This window comes from Danio rerio, chromosome 21, assembly GCF_052040795.2.
Source record: "Danio rerio strain M-AB ecotype USA chromosome 21, GRCz13ab, whole genome shotgun sequence".
NCBI lineage: Eukaryota > Metazoa > Chordata > Actinopteri > Cypriniformes > Danionidae > Danio > Danio rerio.
The window spans coordinates 13,737,656-13,762,581 of NC_141041.1; the positions used below are offsets into that span (position 1 = coordinate 13,737,656).

Here is a 24,926-nt window from a genome sequence, read left to right on the forward strand (position 1 = left end):
GGCAGCTTGTGCAGGCAGCGGTTCAAAACGCGCAGATCTAGGATTGGCCGTGACCCACCGCTCTTTTTGGGCACGATGAAGCGTGGGCTGTAAAACCCGCTCTCCATCTCGGCTGGAGGGAGCGGCTCGATTGCATCCTTCGCCAGGAGGACAGCAATCTCCTCTCGCAAGACAGGGGCGGACAGGGTTTTTCTGGTGAATACACACCCGTGACTTGGGGGGCCGTTTCGCGAACTGAATCGCATAGCCGAGTCTGATTGTGCGTATGAGCCACCGCGAAGAGCTGGCCCGCGCTAACCAGGCAGGCAGAGTTCCCGCTAATGGACTCATCGCTACAATCGCTGACGTACCAGCAGTGGGGCAGCGCGGAGTGGGTGTGCTGATCCGGGAAGCTCGCGGGTCCCACGGAAAAGCTGGAGGTGAGATATTTGCTCTCACTCCAAACCCGAGCTCCGGAGGGGAGGCTCGAGGGGTGGGAGAAAGGAGACCGTCCTCCCAGCGCTCGTGAGCCACTGGCGAAACGCACCGAATCTGCAAGCTAGAAAGCATAGCGTCCCAGACTGGCAGATTTCGGGCTGTCACATCTGGGGAAGTGAAAAGTGCCCCTTCATAATGTTTTCATGGCAGTAAAAAGTGCCGTTGGAAATGGGGCCCCGCCCTCCAGCGGGGAAAGAGCAAGTTCCCTCTTCTCCAGATGGCCTGTCCCAGGGGCGCTTCGCGGTCCGTTGCCGGACTTAGCGGCGTTCTGGGCAGGGGGGCTGCCTGCTTCCGAGGTGCCCGACGCGCTCGCTTCGCCGGAGGCGTGTGCGGGGGCGGAGCAGCTCTCGTAGGCGGGCGCCTTCGGCGAGGAGCAGGTATGAATGGCACGGCGGGCGGAGCGGGCTACGGACCGCCGATAAGACATCACCCACCAACTGCTCTCTCACCGCCTTGAATTCCTGGGTGAATTCACAGACAGTGTCGCCGAACCTGGCTGGGGATATGGGGAAGTCAAGAAAGCGGACTTTGTCGACTTTGCGCATATCAGCCAGGGGTGGCGCTCCTGGACCACTAATGTGGACATCGTCCTCCCCAACGCACACGCAGCGGACTCAGTAGTCCGAAGAGCTAAGTCGGCGGCGGTGCGAAGCTCGTAAGCCTGGGTTGGACCCACCCTCGTGCAGCTCGGCCAGCGCCTGCGCTTGGTAGCGCTGGTAGGTGGCTATCGCATGCAAGGCGGAAGCAGCCTGGCCCGCAGCTATGTAAGCTCTAGCTCCGAGGGAGGTAGATAACTTACAGGCTTTGGATGGGAGACGAGGCGGACCCCGCCAAGAAGAGGCGCCGCGCGGATTTACCGCCATCGCGCACTCAACCTGAGGAATCGCCACATACCCCCTGGCTGTTTCACCGTCAAGAGTGGTTAGGGTGGAGGAACACGCAGCACGAGCAGAAAAAAGTGCTTTACAAGACCGCGTGAGCCTACTGTGCACCTCCGGGAAGAAGGGAACGCCCCTCTAGTCGGTCCGGCCGCGGAGCTGGGGGATAAACCATCTCCAACCCACGGCCGAAGCAGCCCGGGAAAGCACGGCTAACATGTCCGTTTCAGGATCCGTAGTGACAGCGCTCACCAGCCCGAAGGGGGCGAATGGGTCTGGATCATCATCGGACAATGAAAGCCCACCCTCCGATGCCGCGGTGGACATCTGGTCTCCGGTGTCATCGGGCGTAAGGGCTACCATCTGTTAGACGGATCGCTTCCCCCGCCCGAAGCTTGGATGGAGCGCTTAGAGGAGCGGGATGTCCGCGGGCCCGTGGGCGACGGATTATCTCTCGCTGAAACCCTCAGATCTGCCCGAGTGCCCGCTGCAGAGCAGGGGACAACGGGGGTGGTTCGCCCTTTTGCAAAGGCTAACTGCGATCTTGCGCAACAGTCATGGCATCGCAATGACGACATGAACTGCCCGCGAGCAGCGCATTAACATGCTGGACCCCCAGACATGTAACGCAGTGCCCGCGCCCATCATCCGAAGACAGGAAACCACCGCATCCAGAAACGCACAGTCGGAGCGCCGTCCTGATAAGTACGTGCTGCACGACTGTGTTGCTCTTTCTGTGAAGTTTGCAACTTTATACGCACCGCTCTGGAGGACCGGACCCAAAGAACGCCAGGCAAGGGAGAAACCCAGCTCGACCGTCTGCCACTGCGTGTACACACTCTGGACCGGGAGAATGCTCTCGTTCGCTCAGAATCGCTGGTCACAGCAGGAGGAACCCTCATCGACTCGATCAGAAAGTCTCTGAAGCGAAAAGGATAGCGTCTGCTGGCGCCAGGTGAGCTTATATACTCAGTTGATTGCTTATGCCGCTCACCTGCGCAGGCTTGCGCTGCCAATTCATTCTTAATTGGCCCGTTCAATACTCTTTCAGACGAGTAGCTTCTGAACCGAATCTCCCAATGCGTGGATTTTACAATCAAATCCACTTATAGTGCTGAAGTTCCCCCCGAAGGGGAACCTCAGATACTGTTGGTTGTTTCTTGTTGGTTGAGCACCTTTTTTACCAACCAAGGTTGTTTAAGCTGTTATAACAACACAGATCACTCTGTCTACTCATGCCAGAGTCGCACAGAAAAAGTGATTGTCCTGTGTAACTTATCTTTATTTATTTATGGTTTTATTATGGGTAAAAAAAGACCTTGTGGGTCAGGTAGTTAAAATGGTAGGCTACAAATAATTAACTAGTTTTGAATTAATTATTCATAAATAATTACTTCACCGCCACCTATGGCGACGATGCCATCGTCCATTGCAATGTTTACATTAGACATCATACAATGCCAAATTGTTCGACATTGCCCAATCCTATTATTTTGTATATTGCATTACCAAATGTTAATCATAGACAATGAAATGAAAATTATCTGAATATTAATAACATTAAATACAAATATTGCTTTCTACCTTACTAAAATACTTGAATAGTTTAAGAATCATCTTAAATCTGCTAGCTTAATATTTCAGTTATTCTACAGTACCTCAGTGTGTTTAATTCATCAATATTCTTTGAAGTTGTGAAATTCACTAGCAGTTTCTGAGTGAGAATAGTTTCTGTGTCGTTGAACTCTGAAGTTGTAGCTTGTGAAAACATGTGTGGCTGGATTTTAGAGCACAACAAAGGCAGCACAGAACACTACATCTGAGTCACCATATGTGTGTGTACTATATGTGTCTTTGCTCTTGTCTGTGTAATTGTCTGGCCTTGTGCTGTGTGTTATGCAATATCTGACCTCCCGTGTGTGCATTACTCATGCTGACCCGCCGCGTTCAGTCTGCTCAGGTTGGAGATTTGGCCTCAGTCTGAGAAGAAGTAGAGCAGATGTTCCTATGTCTGGAGTTCAGTCCAGCAAAACCACATGATCCTGCTCAAGGGAGTCCAGCGTCTGTGTCTATAAATATACACACACACACACACGGGTGCGCACGCACACACACACGCACCCGCACACGCACACACACACACGCACGCACGCACGCACGCACGCACTCACGCACTCACGCACGCACGCACGCACGCACGCACACACGCACGCACACACACACACACACACAGGTAAGAAAATTAAACTGTTGTTTGAATGTTGGATGAATGTACGTGTATTGTAGGAGTCTATTTAAAGGGGACCTATACTGAAAAAATGACTTAGATTTTTGCTACATGTTTGAATATGTATTTGTGTTAGCATTGACGCAAATAGCTTATAATAATTAAATTCCTCCCACAACCCTTTTTATCACCAAAAATCATTAGTTTCATCTCAGAACATGCTATTGACAGTATCTGTATTTACATGTCCCACCCATTTATAAATGTCAATATAAGCATTGTATCAAATATACTAGTTTTCCATTGTAAGTAAATAAAAGAACAGGGGTGGGTTTCCAAAAACATTTGTTAGCTAACTAAAGTCGCAAGTTTCGTCGTTACAAACATAGTTCGTTGATTTGCCGTTTCCAAAATCGTCGTTCCAATGAACATTCACAAACCTGTACGTCTGCAACTACACCTCTAGAGCTGTATAAGCATAGTTCCTGGTTGTGTTCTATTCCCCATTATCAACCCTATGCCCTATTCATTTAGAACATCTTTACATTAAGATTGACCTGCTCTCAATGCTTTTGTTGACGGCTGTGTGGCACTATGCCATCTTGAGTGCTCCGAGGCGGGGAAAAGATTGACGGCATCACCCGCACCTTGTTGTGAAGAGTAACGTTAAGAATAACACAGATACATGAGAGTCTCTACAAATCTCCAGTAACACTTAATATTCCCTGGTTATTTTTTTGAAAATACAGTGATGGGGAGTCTGAAAAGTCATCATTGTAACACTGGATGGCAGTGTATTTGCTTGACAGTGTTGCCAGATGTAGCTGACTGATTCCAGCATGGGTTGTGATAGTCTGGACAACACAGTAGAGGGGGGGGCGGACGTTCTGTTGCAAAACCGCCCAAACTTTCTATACCCGCCTATGTCATTTTATACATGTAATATAATGTAATGTGTATTTATATAGCGCATTTATTGTGTATGGCCATACACCCAAAGCGCTTCACAATCATGAGGGCGGGGTCTCTCCACACCACCACCAGTGTGCAGCATCCATTTGGATGATGCGACGGCTGCCACAGGACAACGGCGCCAGTGCGCTCACCACACACTAGCTATTGGTGGAGTGAAGTGACAGTGATAGAGCCAATTCGGTGGATGGGGATGATTAGGAGGCCATGATCGTAAGGGCCGATAGAGGGACTTTGGCCAGGATACCGGGGTTACACGTCTGCTCTTTTTCGAGAAGTGCCACGGGATTTTTATTGACCACAGAGAGTCAGGACCTCGGTTTAACGTCTCATCTGAAAGACGGCGCCCACTGACAGTGTAGTGTGCCCTTCAATTTTACTGGGGCATTAGGACTCACATAGACCACACGTTGAGCACCCCCTGCTGGCCTCACTAACACCACTTCCATGCACAATCGTGTTCAAAACCACCCAATCTGGCAACACTGTTGATCGAAGCTCTGCGCTCACACCTTCGGTCTGTTGGTTAGAACATTTCTGCAGTGGTTTGAATGTGTCAAATTGTAATTACATAATTAAAAATCAAGGCATGATCATATTTTATTTTGGTAAAATAAGCATAATCTAGAGGCCTTTGCCTTTCATATATGCCACTTCTGATACCAAATGATCAACTAGAAGTCAAGTTATTATTTGTTGTTTCTAAAACTTGGATAAGCGACAAGACTTGTAGGTAGTGTATATCCAACACAATCTCACGGCAATTCGTAACTTTTTCATTTAGTGGCTAATTTGTATGAATTCGTACAATCTAATTCGTACAATTTAGTATGATTTGCTCATCACCCAATGACGGTTGAGTTTAGGGGTGGGGTTAGGTGCCACACCTCCTTTTTAAAATTGTACATTTTTGTACGACTGAACTCGTACGAATTTGTACGAATTAGCCACTAAACTAGCAAAACGTATAATACGTTTCCTCGTGAGATCAGGCTGGTATATCCATAGGACTAACATACTGATACTAGCATCTAAAAATGTAATTTTGATTTCACAGCCACTTTAAAGACAAACACACCACTCATGTTTAACTTTCCCCACTCAAGTTCAACTTTCAAGCTGAAACTTAAAAAACACATTATGGGGACACCAGAGACAAATATTACATCTTGTGAAATGGGGTCATATCAGGTCCCCTTAAAAATAGCATACCAGGGGCACATTTGTGATTCGCCGCATGCATAAAGCATTGTGTGTAATATAGAAGTGCATAACTTCATTTCACCAGTGAAGTCGTTCATCAACAGCTCGCAGATAGAAGTAGCTGTGTGTGTGTCTGAGTGTGTGTGTGTGTGTGTGTGTGTGTGTGTGTGTGTGTGTGTGTGTGTGTGTGTGTGTGTGTGTGTGTGTGTGTGTGTGTGTGCATGCACCGAGTGAACTCGCATAAACCCTGAGTCAGGCGTAAAGGTCTGAAATCCCGCAGAGGTAAAAACTCAATCAACACAGAAGCTTCTTATCACAGAACATTCAGACTATGTAGGAGGCAAAATGAAAAGCCACTAGAGAATCTGTTATTGAGCTGCAGATGGCGTGAACTGTAATAATGTTTGTTCTTAAGGCACATCCAAAGTGCAGATTACTCTCTAAGTGTGAAAAACTTAAGCTATCGAAACACATCAAACATGTGTGATAACATAACTTCACCTTGCTTGCTTGGCCTGTACAGCAAAACTACTTTTTAAAGCGAAATAACCACGACTTATCAAGTCTTATCGCAGCTTAAAGTCATTTATTGTGGTGAAGTTATTAGTTGTTATTTTTTCTACACCTATTACAATGAACCAGGGTTTTTATAGTTAGTTAAATACAAATGAAACCATAAAAATGTCACTATTTAAAACAAACACTGAAATTATATATAGGGTACAGCGCGAAAAATAACTATTGAAAATGTCATGTTTTTTTCCTGGGAATAATATTTCTAAAGGAGGTGTTGACAGAATTAAACCAGATTTTAGTTAAACATAATTATACAAACATAAAAATAAAACAAAACAAATCGGAAAAATGTGTATTAACAAAGAAAGGACACAAGGAGAAGGTACTGATCTACTGAAACGTATTTAACAATTTATGTCAAAGACTTTTTGTTTATGGCAGATTAAAGACGCCTCTCATGGAGAATGAAGTCACATGAATTCCTCAGGTGTGAGTTTTTCAAAGACTTCAACAGAGTATAAAAATCTTGATGGTTCAGAGAGTCTCGTCTATCAAATCTGATCTTAAATTTGTATTCTATATAGGATTCAAGTCAGGTGATTGGCTGGGCCATTCCACAACTTAATTTTCTTTCTCTAAAAGCAATTCCTTGGCTGTGTTTTGGATTATTGTCTTGCTAAAATTTCTACCCTGGTTTCATCTTCATCATTCTGATTATGTAGATGTTGGACTGAAGCAGCTAATAATCATTTACAATGAGGAAGGGCAGTGGTTTGCTGAAGAACTACTGAGAGATTTCAGCAGCTGTCTGGGCTTTCACTGCCTTTCTACACATCTCTTTCTTCATTTGTTCAATGCTTTTTCCCTAAAACATTTGGTTTTATTATGCATAACTTAATTTGTTAAATAATTAGATTTGTTTTTTTTGCACATATGAATTTCTTTGGTTGTTACCAACATCCGGGGAAAATTTCAAATCTACGAAACATTTACAAATATGCTTTTTGAGAAAAATGTTACAGAAACAAAATAGAATTTCATAGACATAAAAGGATCAAAACACTAAACAGTTTTGAAAACCTAAAAAGTCAAATGGAAAGTATAGAGTAATTATAGTATTTCCATTTTAAATGATTAAATTATAAATAAATGTGAAATCTAGTAAGTAATAATAACTAGTGAATAATTAATCATTTTAAAACTGCATGTAAATAGGGAAATGTAACAAAAAAGTTAACACAACGTTAATTGATTACACTAAGAAAAATATATGTTTTTAAAAATTTACATATAAACATTTAATTAATTATGCACTAATTGGCATACATTTCTAGCACAATACCTGAACAGTGGATAAAGTCAGGTTATTTAATAATTAGTTTTTACTTCTTAATTACATTTTTTGATGTTTTAGGATCAAAGGTTTTACAGAGATACTCTATTCTAATGAATCTCAGAAATGTAATTGTATTCTTCTATATATAAGAAAATACTTTGAATAGCCTGAAAGAAAGACAATTTTTTTTTTTTTTTTTTGTAGAATTAAACGTTGTATATAATCAGACTAATGACGCATGGACATATCCCTCAGCAAAAACCTCCTGAATGTAAAAATGAATGAAATTGTGTCTGGTGCATGTAAGTGATGCTGAAGTGGAGTGTTATGCATAAAAAAAAAACGAATTTGGATAAAACGGCTTTTAAAAATGCAGTTAAAGTCAAATTAATTTTATTTTTTTCCCTTTTTAAATATTTCACAAATGATGTTTAAGAGAGCAACAATTTGTGTTTCCTATAATATTTTGTTCTTCTGAAGAAAGTCTTTTATGCATTATTTTGGCTAGGATGAAAAAATTTTTAAAGACCATTTTACAACATTATTTCTGAAAACGTACTCCTGTCTACATTTTTAGAGATTGCAAATTATGTAGCCAGTGGAATGTATGGCTGCATTTTGTATTTAAAACGAATGCTATGGTGTGATATGACACGCTTTCCCGCAGTTACCAGTTTGTCCAGCGGCTCGCAGCGTACGTCAGAGGATTTTAGACGTAGAGCATTGACCGTAATGATGGGGTTAAGTTCTGATGAAGAACAGTTCCAGAAAGCAGGTAAGACAAAAACAAAAGCCAAAAAATTAACAAACAAGTAAATAACAGGGTGAATATGCGGTAAAACCATAAAACATATTAAAAAGTAGGCTGCTGCGAGGGCTTTTCTTTTTCTGGATTGCTTTTGAAAACTGTCAGTTTGGTTTAGGGATGGGGGTGATCGGTGGTCAGTCAGTGATTTTGAAAACACTATAGCTTCGGTTTAGGACAGGATGTTAATTGGGTTATCGTTTGGTCGGTCAGTAAGTCAGTCATTCAGTCAGTCAGTCAACAGCGGCCTCTGGTGGATTCACACAAGAAGAGCAGGCATGAATGACGCTGGCAAAAGATATTCGAGATCTGAAAATGCAGATCTCATGATCAGAAGGATCCTGGGTTGCCATTTTCAAGCAATATTTTTCCAACTGTCTAGAGAACAAACCATTGTTATATAATGACTTGCTTAATTACCCTAACTTGCCTAATTAACCTAGTTGACCCTAGTTGAGAAAAAAATCTGAATACTAGTAACTTGAAAAAGATTCTTTATATTAGACTGAATTAAAAAAAAAAAAGCTAAAAATCTCATATGAAAGAAGAAACTGTTGCCCTTAAGAGATCCTCCAGAAATATCCCAGTCAGTTTAAGGTTATTTTGGCAGTAGTGGGATCTGTATAGTGAGAAGGTGGTCTACTGGTCTCATCTCTCTCGGAGTTCACTCTGAAGTGTTTAGCCTCTCGTTATAATGCTGTCATTAGGAGGCACATTAGCGAACGCCTGCCAGGCATCTCTCTATAGAGGAATTGTGCCCAAATAGTCAGAGCGCTTCGACTCACTCATGATCTAATGCTCCAGTAGCACTGAAGATATTGTTATCTGAGAGGTCCCACAGAGTCGAGCGCACATAATGGCTTGAGCTCTTTGGGTTGCAAACATCAGTTATCTTTATTAGGGACAGACGGTGAACCGAACCGCAGAGATGTTTATCATTTAATTGTCGCGTAGAAGGAAGAAGGCCGTTAAAAAATCTTCAAAGCGGCTTCTTTCGGGAGTGCAGGAGGAGTATTGTTTTGTGGCGCTGTGGTTGAAATGTTTTCTCTTACGAGTTTTTGTAATGTAATTTCGAGAGCATTGCACACTGTAAAAAATATCTGTAAATTAGCAGTTTTCGCTTCTTTTGTGAACCATGGTTTTATTTCGCCGTTTATTTATGCTTTCAAATTGCATTATGGGACCTTCATCTTTCTTTGAACAACTTTTAACCTTGAAAAGATTGAAAAAGTGACTTTTGTTAACATGTTGGGGTGTTTTCCCCAGCTGTGGAAAGAGTTCTGAAATATTATAGTCTAGTAAAAGTATTTACCATACCATTACTTGCCCAAAAATGTAGTACAACCAAAATAAAAGTATCTCTTGATATTACTCAAAGGATGATTAAATAGCTCTTTTAAAAGTACCCAGGAGTAGTGAGTATTACGCAAGACCGATGCATTTACATGCAATTTGTGCATGTGTTTGAAAACGTAACATTCTGTAGTGCATTTAGTTATTGCTTTAAGAGCATTTGACAATTTCAGCCATCATACAGACATGCAATTAAAGCAGTCTTTGGGTAGTGTGTTGTAAAGATTTTGGACATCGTCTTGGACGCTTTTAATGCTTCCAGATGACCAAATGTCTTGAGGTTGTTTAATATGATACGATTTACGTTATATGTACGATTTGATTGGATGAGAATCACAGGACAGATTTTTCTACTCAGCCAATCATCGTAAACAAGAAAAAAAAAATAAAGTAGTGACTGCAGATTGAGGGAAAATAGTAAAGTAAAAGTATCGATACAGCACTAAAAATGTACCTCAAGGGAAAGTAAAAGTACTAATTTTAAAAACTACTTAGTAAACTACAATTCCAGAGAAAAACTTCTCATTTGCAGTAATTTGAGTATTTGTAATTTGTTACTTTACACCACCGGTTTTAGCAAATGGAGTGATTTTTAAGAGAAATCTTACCTTGACTCATATTTTGGGAAAAAGCTTTGAAAATTCTACAATACACGCTAGGCAAATGTACTACCTTCTTGCTATGTTGGTGGCAGTTTTTGCCCTGTTGACTTCCATTATAATGACATTTTTTGATTGCAAAGCCATGAGACCATATAATCCTGCATTCTTGATTGTTGCTGGTTTTCCTGTTGGAAGGTAAAGTTTGCAATTTTTACATATGCCATACAATTGTAAAGGAGCCTTCCCAGAAGCCCTGTATGGCTCTGAATGTTGGCCTGCTTCTATGAACAGGCCCTAAATACCATGGAAATGCGGATGCTTCTCTAGGAATCACAAGATTGGACCATATTATGAACAACGACATGGAAGTAGCTCCCATCAAGAAGAAGATACTCGAATCGAGCCTAAGGTGGTACAAACACATGAATCGGAGTGATGAGAACTCTTTAGCAATAGTAACCACGAGGATTGCCCGAGATGGACGCCCGTCAGGCAGTAGACCGAAGAAACGACAAATGGACAGAATTAAGGAAGACTTTAAGATCGTCAACACATCGTCAGAAGATTTCCTGGACAGGACCAAATAGAGAAAACTTTGCCGAAGAGCGGACCCTGCACCAATGGGAACAACACCAGGATGAGAGAGTACAATTGTAAAGGAATATTTTTTAAAGAAATATATTTCATTCATTAATTCATTTTCATTCCCGAACCGGACCCCCATCAGGCCAAATAATTTTTATGGACAGAATAGGTGACACAGCGCAGCCGGCCTGCCGTAGTCCAACATGCACTGGAAACAAGTCTGACTTGTTGTCGGCAATGTGCTCCTACTCTGTTCTTAGAGGGACGAGACGGCCCTTAACAGAACATCTCTGACCTCATACTTCCAGAGCACCCTCCACAGAATGCCATAAGAGACACGGTCAAATGCCTTCTCCAAGTCCACAAAACACATGTGGACTGGTTGGGCATACTCCCTTGAACCCTCGAGCACCCTTGTGAGGGAATAGAGCTGGTCCACTAAACTATGGCCTAGGCAAAAACCGCATTGTTCCTACTGGATCCTAGTTTCAACATTTCTGCCTGATCCTCCTCTCCAGTACCCTGGCATAGACTTTGCCAGGGAGGCTGAGGACTGTGATCCCCCTATAGTTGGAGCACACCCCCCTGTCCCCCTTCTTAAAAATGGGAACCACCACCCCAGTTGCCAAATTATTAATTTGCTATATAAACAATAAAAAAATTATGGAAAATAATAATAATAATAATAATAATAATAATAATAATAATAATAATAATAATAATAATAATAATAACAATAATAATAATAATACCACTACTACTGCTACAACTACTACTACTACTACTAATAATAATAATAGTAATAATAACAAATAATAATAATAATAATAATAATAATAATAATAATAATAATAATAACAAATAATAATAATATTAATAATGATTATTATTGTTATTATTATTATTATTATTATTATAATAACACATTCTACAATATGGAACTGTAAATGTCAGTCAGACAGTCTCTTGTTATCTAATAGGGGATGTGTCAGAGTCCCACCATTCATCCATGCGGTCAAAGGTCTTCCTACACACGAGACACAGCACATCCCATCAAACTCCAAGTGTCCCGATTCCAGAAAGATTCATCAAACCCTGTGACACTTCCAGTTGAAGATGACAGCATTTACCATGAGGCTGTGTTAAAGTACAATCCATAAAAACAGTCCTAAAAGGCCCGGCTGACAGAGGTAGAACTGGTGCCCTCCACACTCAGTCCATAAAATCATCTTTTGCCTCCGGTCACTTTGTCAAACTGCTCCCATAAAGAGGGATCTGCTCCGCTTTTTATTGTTTTTAAATTGTGGACACTTTGCTAACCCCCCGTGTCCTGCATAATGTAAATATCTGAGACATAGGTGCATAAAAACAGATATATAATTCTAATAAAGAAGCATAAACGTTTTGCGTGGCCACACTGAGACCCTGTCATGTCAATGGAAATCAGATGTGTACTGCAGGCAAACAGGAAGGCATTTTATCCTTGTTTTTGCAATCTTCGGATTGAGAGACGACCCGCATTCGCTGTCGATATAGAGTCTATTGACTCAATCTAAACGCAAAATTGAAACGGAGAAAATCAACAGCGTAATTGACCTTTGAAACCGCCATCTGTTTATTTTTCTTCGGCTAGATGAAATGGATTTGTCTTGTTCAATATTAACATTTCATAGCACCTCATAAGCCGAGGATTTGCCTTGTTTATCATTAGCACCGGTGGTTATACATTATTATCGCCATTTCTTAAGGTCAGCGAGAGGCTAAAGCAAATAATAAACCCAGAGAAAAGTTTGAAATCGGAAGTATAAAAGGTGACCAGAGTTTACATGCTGAAGACCAAATCTATTTTTAAAAGGATATAAATAAAGTGAATACATATGCATAAGACATACTGTACTGTATAGAAGCTGTCTTAAGTGGTATGCCTTAAAAATAAATCATAAATTAAAATAATATAAAGTCACAGAAAGGTTTAAAGAAAATAAAATAAGCTAAAATAATAATAATAATAATAATAATAATAATTATTATTATTATTAATATTATTATTATAAATATTATTATTAGTAGTAGTAGAAGTAGTAGCTGTATTGGTATTCAAATAAAATAATACTATATTTACAGTTGCCTATTGTAACGTGTGCTATTATTATGATCATCATCATTAGTAGTCGTAGTTGTAGTAGTATTCATATAAAATAATACAATAAAATACTACTATAATACGGATGTCTATTGTAAGTTGTGCTATTATTATGATCATTATCATCATCATTAGTAGTAGTAGTAGTAGTAGTAGTAGTAGTAGTTTTCAAATAAAATAAAACAATAAAATATTACTATGTTTACAGTTGCCTATTGTAAGTTGTGCTATTATTATCATTCATTCATTTATTTATTTTCTTTTCAGGTTAGTCCCTTTATTAATCCGGGGTCGCAACAGCAGAATGAACAGCCAACTTATCCAGCACGAAACCCAGGAGGAAACCCACGCGAATGCAAGGAGAATATGAAGACTCCACAAAAAAAACACCAACTGACCCAGCCAAGGCTCGAACCAGTGACCTTCTTGCTGTGAGGCGACAGCACTACTGGACCACTGCGTCTGCATAATAATTATTATTATTACTATAATTATTATTATTATTATTAGTAGTAGTAGTATTAGTAGTAGTATGCAAATAAAATAATACAATAATATACTACTACAGTTGCCTATTGTAACGTGTGCTATTATTATGATCATCATCATTAGTAGTCGTGTTTGTACAGTAGTAGTATTTCAATAAAATAATACAATAAAATACTACTATAATACGGTTGCCTATTGTTAGTTGTGCTATTATTATGATCATCATCATTAGTAATAGTAGTTGTAGTAGTATTCAAATAAAATAATACAATAAAATTCTACCATATTTTCAGTTGCCTATTGTAAGCTGTGCTATTATTATTATTATTATTATTATTATTATTACTACTATTAGCAGTAGTAGTAATAATAGTAGTAGTAGTAGAAGTATTATATAAACAATACAAAAATCAATAAAATACTAAATAAAACTAAAATAAATAAATACTATAGTAATAAAATGTTTTATAAACGGCATGAGACCTACAAATTACTGAACAAATTTTGAGTATTTGTATACACAACTAAAATTATACATAAAATACTATTTATATGAAAAGTTTCTTTGTTAAGCATTAAACCACAAATTCCAGGGCTTGAGAAATGTGTTTGCTTCTAAGGTTTGTCATAAAGCACCAGTTTTCCCTTCACTGATTGATGTTGAAGTGTTTTGTCCTTGAGCAGAAGTTCAGTGAGGTCAGGGTCCAACCGGGGTCAAGAGGACCCAACAAACCATCATTACAGGATACATTCATGACAGAAAAATCACATGCCAATCAAAACAGCATCAGTCAAACCCACACATTAACACACAGACACACAACAGCCAAAAGTCTGGGATCAGTTACTGCACTCTTGTTGAAATTATATGAATGCTTTATTTATTTATTTATTTATTTATTTATTTATTTATTTATTTATTTATTGATCTAACTGAACGTATTATATAATAATACATTATTAAATTACTGAGGTCATCATGTCATGATTTCTGAAAGATCATGTGACACTAAAGGCTTGAGCCTGATGTTAAAAAAATAATCTTTAAATTACTAAAATAATTGACCTTTCAAACTACATTCAATAAGAAAATATGTATTTTTAATTGTAATAATATTTACATTAAAAAAACACTTTATAATAACTACACACTATGAATCATTTATTAAGCATTAGAAAAATAGTGAACTCATTATTTATTAAGTATTAACTCTTCATTAATAGATGCTACAGTAAGTTCTTTAAAAATACAGCTGCAAATGCTCTATTCTTGACTTATAAGCACATGTACAATGTGCATAATAATTGTATTTTCATATTTTGTTAATGAATATTTTTTTCATTACTTAATTACCTATCGCATTATTTACAAACAAGTTACTAAGAATAATTGGAGCTATTTTAAGAGCATTCAGAATAAGTTATAGCTATTTATGCTTTGTAAATCCCTTATAAATGACAATTAAAGCATCAGTTATGTTCTAAACAGGACAAAAAGAAAATAAATGGCTTTATTCCTTTGTATTTATTTGAAGATACACAAATGAAACTGTATCAAATAAAAACTAAATTTTGGCAACTTCATCTTAAATAAAATTACCGTATAATTTAAACATTGCTAACATAACACTGAAATGTTGTATCATAATATATTGTTAAATTATTATATTGTTGTTGTTTTATTCAATTTTCTGTTTCATTTTGGCATTCCTGTTATTCAGAAATGTTTTTGGTAACACTTTAATAACTACACACTATGAATCATTTGTTAAGCATTAGCATATGGTTAGTTTGTTATTTATTAAGCATTAACTCTACATTAATAAACATTAGTAAGCAGTTTATAACTAGATAAATGCTCTATTATTGACTTATAAATTAATAAATTATAAATGTGCTTAGTAATTGTGTTTTCATACTTTAATAATAATTCATTTTTCATTACTAAATTAAGGATTTCATTATTTACAAATCAGTTAATTAAGAATAGTTGCTGGTTTTGAAAGATTTATCAGAATGCATAAGTAAATGATTAATAAACTTATCACAAGCAGGATCACTGAATCAGCATATGCATTTCGGTGCCTGATTTTGTTTTTAATTGCGCACGCGCACAAACAAAGACACAGACAGACAGGCAGACAGACAGGCAGACAGACAGGCAGGCAGGCAGGCACACACACACACAACGTGTTGGAGGGCTCAAGCTGAAAGGCAGAGGAATGCGCTGTCTGACAGCTCGCAACTTCATCTGGCACTTTCTGAGTATGTACATGGACCCCAATACTCTGATTTTAATATGATTAAGACAATGCTCTTATTAGGAGTCTACCATGTAAGCAGCGATTTTTAATTACCTTAAAGGACCACAGAGTCACGAAATGCGGAGGTTTTTCTTTCCGTTCGCCATGCGGTATCGAATTCCATTAAAGCAAAAGTCGAAAGTAAAAATGAAACATACGAAATTATATGAAACTCTGGAGGAAACACTGGAGAGCCTGGTGATGCGCCATTAATTGTTTTATACTGAAACTTGCCTCAAAAAAGTATTTCCTTGGTCTTATCCATATTTCTTTTATTGTTAAACACACGTCGGCCACAACAGGAAATCAAAAAAAAAAGTGTTAATTGTGTTAATTTTTTTTTACGTGTTAAGTATTTCAAATTAATCGCATGCATTAACGCACTAATTTTGACAGCACTAGTAAATACAATTAATAAGCACATTATATATGTGCTTACAAGTCAAGAATACAGCATTTGTAGCCTCGGTTATAAACCGCTTTCTAACCTCTATTATTGAGTCAGTGGCGGAGCTACAATTTTTTACATGGCGTGGCCACTGCTAATTCAGGAGGTCCACACACACACACTGTACTCAAATAATAAATAATAAATTAAGGAATTCAAAAGTTTTATTTGTAAAAACAATGCTGAATTTATTTAGAAAAACATTAGCATTACGCAACACCAAACAAAAAATACAGCAATAACACAAAGTAGACATCAAACAGACCTGGTTTTGCACATTGTTTGTGCTTCTTTATAAAGAAGTCTGATATCTCGCCCTTTTTAATAGATAATTTACCCTGTGCAAAAACATAAAAGTCTGGTTAAGTCTGATCCAGTTAGAAACACATTTATCCATTATTATACCTGCACATTAAAATCAGAAAGTAAATGAGGCTTTTTTCGTTATAAATACATTTAACTCACAAACAGCTAGCCTAACATTACTTCTCCATTTTAGCAAAATATTTAAACATCGTAAATTAAATATAATAACTAACATACATGAAATGTATCAGAATTAACATTATTGTATCTTAACATGTACTTCTCCAGGTATTGTCAAGAGGAATCCTGCTTAAGAATGAACTCTTCTCCCCAAGTCATCTTTCCATCAAGCAAATTACTGTAGCCTAATTGGTTGGCTATTTCACCGACCACAGCGAGAGGTGGCAGTAACATACCAAAAAGTTTGTTGTCGACCCCCTTAAAACAAGAAGAAGAAAAAAATCTTCATTCTCACCATCATATGGATTTACTTTCATTTGCTTAAAATAAAAGCTATTTGATTTAGAACGTAGCAACAACACTACCATTATGCTACTGAGAAATGTAGTTAAGCTAGCAGCGTCACTACTTGTAGCGCACTACTGCCCAAAACATTTTGTTTTACTTGAAACTATGCTCGTGTCTTCGTCATTGATTTGAAAATAGCTTGAGTGTTACTGGCAAAATTCAAAAACTAGACAAATGAGATGTCAATCAGCATTCGGAACTGCCAGCAGCAGATAAAATTTTGTGGTGGCACCCAGGGTGGCCAATCGGATGTCAGGGGTGTCCAGTGCACCCCAGACACCCCTCTGACTCTGCAACTGTGTAGAGTTAATGATTAACTAATAATGAATTAACTAATTGCTAATGCTTAATACATGATTTATGATGTGTAGGTATTATTAAGTGTTACCAATAAATATTTTTTTATTAAATAAATAATTTTTAAAGGATTAAAAAAAAAATGTAATCACTCCCAAACTTTTGATAAGTAGTATACACGTTTGGTCACACAATGCCAACACTTACTGAAAAAAAAAAATCTACTTATCTAATTACTCCAAAAGCTACAATGTTTTAAAAAGAAAACAACATCTAAAGTAGTACTTTTACTCAGCAGCATTGGAACCATGCAGAAGTCTGAATCATAATGACGAATAACAGATATCAGAGCCCATTACATTAGCTGCCTTCAGTTTTTAGCTGATAAAGGGGAAAACATGGATATTATGAGAATGATGATTGATTAGAGGATTATTACCAGCAGAAAAATGTCTAAACAAATATTATGAATGGGGAAACAGGGCTAGGTTACAGCACTTTCTTCTCATTGTCTTTGTTTTTTTTTTTTGGCAAAGTGTCCCATTTTGCTTGTTCTCCTCTGAGCAAGCTGAATAAATTATGTAGACTCTGACATCCATTACATCAGCTACATTAGAGGAAAAATGAAAGCGAGCAGACGCAAAAACTGCATTTCTGATTGCTCACCGAGGCTTAATTTTTCAGCGCGTCCTCAAATTGAAACAAATGGGGCAAAATTCTTCATTGAGATGGATAGAACGCAAACAAGTTTAACAATGAGCTGAATTCATCTCACAAAATGAAAACTTACGCAGCAAACTTAGGAGAAAAGGCAGATTGTGTAAAAATCAAACAAATTGTTAAAGGGATAAATAAATAAATAAATAAATAAATAAATAACAATTACAGCACTCTCTCTAACCACTAAATAATCTAACTAGGGATCTGAGAAACCTTGTAGCAAACTTATGTGTGTTGTTTCAAGAAAGTAACCATTTATTTGTGTTTTTTATTTATTTTTGTTTATTTTTTTCCCTTTCATTATATTATTTTATTTAATCATATGATCATTTTTTGTGTTTTTATATTTTATTTATTATTATGAATTTTCTCTAATTATTGCTTCATTATTATTTCATTTGTCCATATCGTTTTAATCTTATGACTTTGGATTCAAGCAACACTTGTTTTCTTGAGTAGGAGATAAGACAATGTCTCAATTTCAATGTCTGAATTGTCTCTGGACAATGTTGTGAAGCAGTTATTTTCCATTGTTGTTGCTTGTGGTAAAATAACACTTGTTGGATTTTTCCAGGTCAGACAAAGTCTGAGCATTGAATTATATGTTACTAAGATTAATTAATAAATTCTGCTCTGACTTTCTTTATCATTATTAATTCGTCTCATGTTTCTGCTCCTATCTGGTTTTCTCAGTCAACTCTTTTATTGATAGGAGACAGTTGAATACTGGTTAACAGGTTTAGGGATTGAAAACTGAAAAATATAATATTATTATCAAATATTAAACTGGAATCTAATTAAGAAATTACAAAAAACTTTAAATAGTTACAAAAAAACCAAAGATTAATAAAACACTAATTTTGAAACTGAAAATGTAAAAGCTTCTCTCTTATGTAGTTTACAAATTGGTATATGGTCACACAAAGTTCCAAACACAAATAGATGATTAGTTTATAGCTGCCTGATTAACCAAAGCGCAAGCTGTAAAGGCCAAACAGCAATTCTGATATTAACATGCACAATAGTTTATATTTATATAGTTTATAGTTTGGGTTTATACAAAACACAGAGCGCCGCATCACTTCCTCTAGTTTACTCACAGGATGTTTTTCCCCTCATACAATTTTATTTTTTTAAATTATTTTTTGCTAGAGTTCAGTAATTTGCGTCAGTCATGATTATTCAGAATCAGAATGATCTTATATGCCGTGTGCTCCAACACAAATGGAATTTTTCGTTGTAAAGAAGTGTAAAAAATAAACAATACGATTATGTTTGTACAGTATGTAGATATCTAGATGGTTTGTGTGCAAAATGCGCAATGTGGACTGTTTTAACTACATATGCAACCCCAAATCAGAAATGCAAAAAAAAAAAAAAAAAAAACAACAATTCACAAATTTGACTTCTTTCCCAGAGATGGGTTGCAGCTGGAAGAGCATCCGCTGCGTAAAACATATGCTGGATAAGTTGCCAATTCATTCCGCTGTGGCAACCCTGGATTGATAAAGGGACAACACTTAAAAGACATTTAGGGACTGAAGACACCAAGTGATGAAGTGTTTCTGGTGTAATTTTATCCTATTTTTCCTCCAAACAGTGCAGGGTCTTCGTTGGTGCATTTTGCAAATCAAATATGTTGGCAAACTGGTTTTGAACTTGTTGCTTGTCTGGATGATAATTTTCTTCTTTAAACCAGAACACAAGGCATCCATTTCTCCCAAAAGAATGCCTGAAATACTGATTTATCTGACAGCACATTTCCTCTGTATGAGCCCAGAGAAGTTGACGGTGCTTCTGGACACAGTTAACATAGGGCTTCCTTTTGGTACAGTACAGTTTTAACTGACATTTGTGGATGTAACTACATATTGTGGTACTTGAGCCCATGTCCTGAAACCATGTGGTGATATCACTTATAGATGAATAAGAATTCTCGAGGATTTTGCCTGAGTGATCAGAGATCACGGTAGTTTCACATAGGCTTGTGCCCTTGTCCTTTAGGCACTAAAATTACTCCAGATTCTTTGAAATTGTTAATGATGTTATGCACTGTTAAATGTGAAATATCCAAATGTCTTCCCATTCTTCTCTGAGGAACATTGTTTTTAAACATTCCAATCTCTTTCTCATGTATTTGTTGGTGATCCTCAGTATCTTTGCTCCTAAAGAACTAGACCTTTCTTGATGCTGCTTTTGTACCAAAGCATAATTACAATCATCTGTTGACATCACCTTATTTAATCAATTTACCTAATTACTAGCCCTAAACTGCTCCTGTCCCAACTTTTTTGGAATGTGTTGCAGGTCTGAATGACAGGAAAGGATGTATATTTATAAATGAAATGAAATTGACCAGACAAAACTTTGAAATATATTTGTGTTCATATTGTCTGCAATGAAAAACAAGCCAAAGTAAATTAGAAAATCACTATTTTTTTTTCATTAATTAGCGTTTTCCATATTGTCCCAACATTTTCTGATTTGGGGTTGTACAAAATATAAATATTGATGTAACAGTATTTAAATAAGTGGCTTTATAGATTACAGAATCCATCCAATTTGCATGAACTTTGTATGTAATTTACTCATGCAAATGCTTAATTCCACGTTTATTGTGAACCCAGCATAAATATCGGCAAAGTTGAGTAAGCCACACCTGTCCTAAACTGACTTTAAGCGAGATGAAGCGATACAGTAAAGCTCTTCTGACAGCGAGCGGCTCATCATCCATCCGCCGTAAATCTCAGTCCTTGTTGTGTGTCTTAAATGATGAGGAAGAGGAAGACAAACAGGCAGTGTTGGATTTACAAGTGTCTGACCTGACCTGCTCTCTGCTTTATCCAGCGTCCTGCCCTATACTGCCACCCTGAAATTGGCGCTATTGGAGCTCGGCGGGGAGGTTTTAGGCTCAGGAAAGCGAAACAGCAAACGCTTGTGTTCTTTTTCCCTCTGTGAAAAAGAGAAGAGGAGGGAGAGAGAGAGAGAAAAAAAGAAATCCTAATCTCACGCCGTCTGATGGGGGGCTTAAACGCTCGATTGCTTTGCCGCTCACGTCCCGCTCCCATCATCTTCCCCTCTGCGTCTATAAGAGACACACGCACACACACACATACTGCGCTGAGGTGATGAATGACGGCCCCGTCCCATTGAGTCCCTGTCCATGCATGTTCAAGTGGACACCATTGAATTTAACCACAGAAATGACAGACAATTTTTTTTTTTTGGCAGGGCCACATTACAAGAATGGGTTACTGTGACGAAGATTTCATGATTTATGGTGTTAGGAAGGATTTGTGGAGAAAATCACAGAGAAAGAGGGAGAGCTTGAGTCATAAAAAGATCACACTGGATATCTGTAAACGTTCATTAAAAGGATGACAACATTCTTTTTGAAGTGATTCATACACACTCACATTTTACATTCCATCTCCCTCTCTCTCTCTCTACTGATATATATATATATATATATATATATATATATATATATATATATATATATATATATATATATATGTATGTATGTATGTATGTATGTATATATATATATGTGTGTGTGTGTGTGTGTGTGTGTGTGTGTGTGTTTTGCAAATTAACTCGTATGCAAATAAGTATATTATGACCATAATATATAAACAACTGTAATACAATAAAAAATACAACAATAAAATAGATGCACATAACATAATATGATGTACTTTACTACTAAACAATATTTTGACATGTAAATTAGTTTATTTGCATTACAATTATGAAAACATTTATTTCTGAAAGCAGTTTTTTATTTTTAAAGTGTTGAAATAGTTAATGATTTTATTACAACAATACAACAATAATAATACCACATGACAAAGAAGAGAATCAAAGTATACTTATTGATTTAATTTATTTTAATTTAAACTATTATTTAAGAACCTATGCTAATTTTATTATGATTATTGTTATAAATAAAAAATATTGCAAAAAAAAACAGCAATATATATATACAAATATCATGATTTATGGTGTTAGGGAGGATTTGTGGAGAAAATCACAGAGAAAGAGGGAGAGCTTGAGTCATTAAAAGATCACATTGGATATCTGTAAACGTTCATTTATTTACATATATAAATAATAGCCCTATATATATAACCTGACAAAAGTCTTGTCGTCTATCCCAGTTGTAAGAGAAACAAATACTTATGTGACTTCCAGTTGATCATTTGAAAGTGGCAGAATGTATATTTTTCCAATGAATCATCTGTTGAACTGCATCCCAATCATCACAAATACTGCAGAAGATCTATTAGAACATGCATAGACCAAGATCAGTCAAGTTTGGTCAAGGAAAAGTCATGGTTTGGGGTTACATTCAGTATGGGGCGTGCTCCAGGATTGACCAGCCCAGTCACCAGATATAAACATTATTCATCAAGTCTGGGGTAAGATGAAAGAGGAGGCATTGAAGATGAATCTAAAGAATCTCGATGAGCTCTGGGAGTTCTGCAAGAACGCTTTCTTTGCCATTCCAGATGACTTTATTAATAAGTTATTTGAGTCATTGCAGATATGTATGGATGCAGTCCTCCAAGCTCATGGGACTCATGCACAATATTCATTCTTTTTACACTGCACCATGACTTTATATACTATACTGTACATTTTTTTCTGTTAAGTGAAGAGACTTTTGTCTAAGCAAAGTCAGACCTTACTGTTCGAATTAAATAATTAAAAATCAAGGCATAATCATATATATATATATATATATATATATATATATATATATATATATATATATATATATATATATATATATATATATATATATATATATATATTTTTTTTTTTTTTAATTTGTATTTTTTTTTTTTTTTTGTAAATTAAGCGTAATCTAGAGGCCTTTGCCTTTCAAATAAGCCCCTTCTGATACCAAATGATCAACTAGAAGTCAAGTTATCGTATTATTTGCTGTTCCTTAAACTTGGATAGGTGACAAGACTTTTGTCTGATATGTATGTATGTATGTGTGTGTGTATATATATATATATATATATATATATATATATATATATATATATATATATATATATATATATATATATATATATATATATAGACTATATGTCTAGTCTTTGCCATTAGGAGGGATTTGAGAAGAAAACCCCAGAAAAATGACAATGAAATAAAAACATATAATGTTGAATATTTACAAATTTTCATTAAAAGGATGGCAAGATTTTCACGTTCACACACTCACATTTCACGTTTCCATGCTTTTCACATTCCCTGTCCACTGTATCAATTCCAGCAGAAAAATGCTATAAAGGAAGAAATGCTCAGACTGGTATTAATTCCGCCTGTTAAAACAAATTTTCAGCAATGTCTATAATTGAGCATGATTTGGGCTGTACAGTGAAAAACTGCTTATTATGCATAGGTACAGCAGCTGAAATGTTTTTCACTCCTTTTTTTTTTTTGATTTAGATCACTAAACCACGACAAAACAAATGGCGTAATAATGTTTCACAATGCTAATCTGTCTTGCGGAGAACAATCTCAGGAGAAATGAGTAAACGTATCTGAGAGCATATCAATAAAACAAGGCAGGCGTGTTTTAATTTCCTGGAATCTATGAAAATCATTAAGACTGAATACACAGATTACATTGGGAGTTATCCAGGTTAATAATGTATTTGAAGGAATAACTGGGGAAATCTCACAAAAACATGTCCAGGGCACAATTAATCCAACTACACTATAAAAAGTACAGCAAACAAATTAATACAAACATTCTTTGATTATGTTTGGGATTATAAATACAACTGCTTTTATAGATAGATATTTTATGTTTTACAAGATGGGGCGGCACGGTATCTCAGTGGTTAGCACTGTCGCCTCACAGCAAGGTCACTGTTACAAGTCCCGGTTGAGCCAGTTGGCATTTCTGTGTGGAGTTTGCATGTTCTCACTGTGTTCTTTTGGGTTTTCTCTGGGTTCTCTGGCTTCCCCTACAGTCCAAAGACATGCGCTATATGTGGATTGGGTAAACAAAGTTAGCCGTAGTGTATGTTTGTGTGTATATGAGTGTTTTCCAGTACTGTGTTGCACCTGGAAGGACATTTGCTGCGTAAAACCTATGCTGTAATACGTATAGTGAATAGCTAAATTTAATTGTGGTTCATACCGCTGTGGTGCCCCTGTTAAATAAGGGACCAAGCTGAAGGAAAATTAATGAATGAATGAATGTTATACATGTGAAAAGGAATCAAACTAAATGGAAGGCAGTGTGGAAATACTTCAATTGAGCATTGTTTTGTTTTTTAAAGGACTTTTTTGCACTACGAATATTGTTAAAATAAATATTCATATTTTTTCTTAATGTGGCAATAAAAATCAATGTTTAAAATAAATAATCATAATTAAAATAAATAAACAAATAAATAACTAAATAAACAAATACAAACATACATTTATTCAATATAATTTCAGTTTATAATCTATTTGTAAATCACCATTATTTATTTTAGAAATAAAAAACACAAAAATAATTTATTTATTTATTTATTCTATATATTTTTATTTATATGTGTTTTTTTACATGATTGAAAACATATTAATGTTATTTTAAATAAACAAATAAACAAAAAACATAAATAAACACAATTATTTTACATTGTTCAACGTTATTATTATTATTATTATTATTATTATTATTATTATTATTCCTTAAAAAACAAAGTATGCGTATGATAATATACT

The 24,926-nt window shown here is 36.7% G+C and overlaps 1 long non-coding RNA gene across 4 annotated transcripts in view; it reads right to left on the reverse strand.

Moving 5' to 3' along the window:
• Positions 1-21,271, reverse strand: part of LOC147831863 (uncharacterized) — a 68,673-nt gene extending 47,402 nt beyond the window's left edge. For 2 of the 4 annotated variants that reach the window (XR_015520030.1, XR_015520028.1), the window contains exon 1: positions 3,266-6,042. This is a non-coding gene — a long non-coding RNA (uncharacterized LOC147831863). Of the gene's footprint in view, positions 1-3,265; positions 6,043-21,015 lie in introns of those variants that run through there. The other 2 variants (XR_015520027.1, XR_015520029.1) reach the window with 2 other exon arrangements.
• Positions 21,272-24,926: the final 3,655 nt, after the last annotated feature.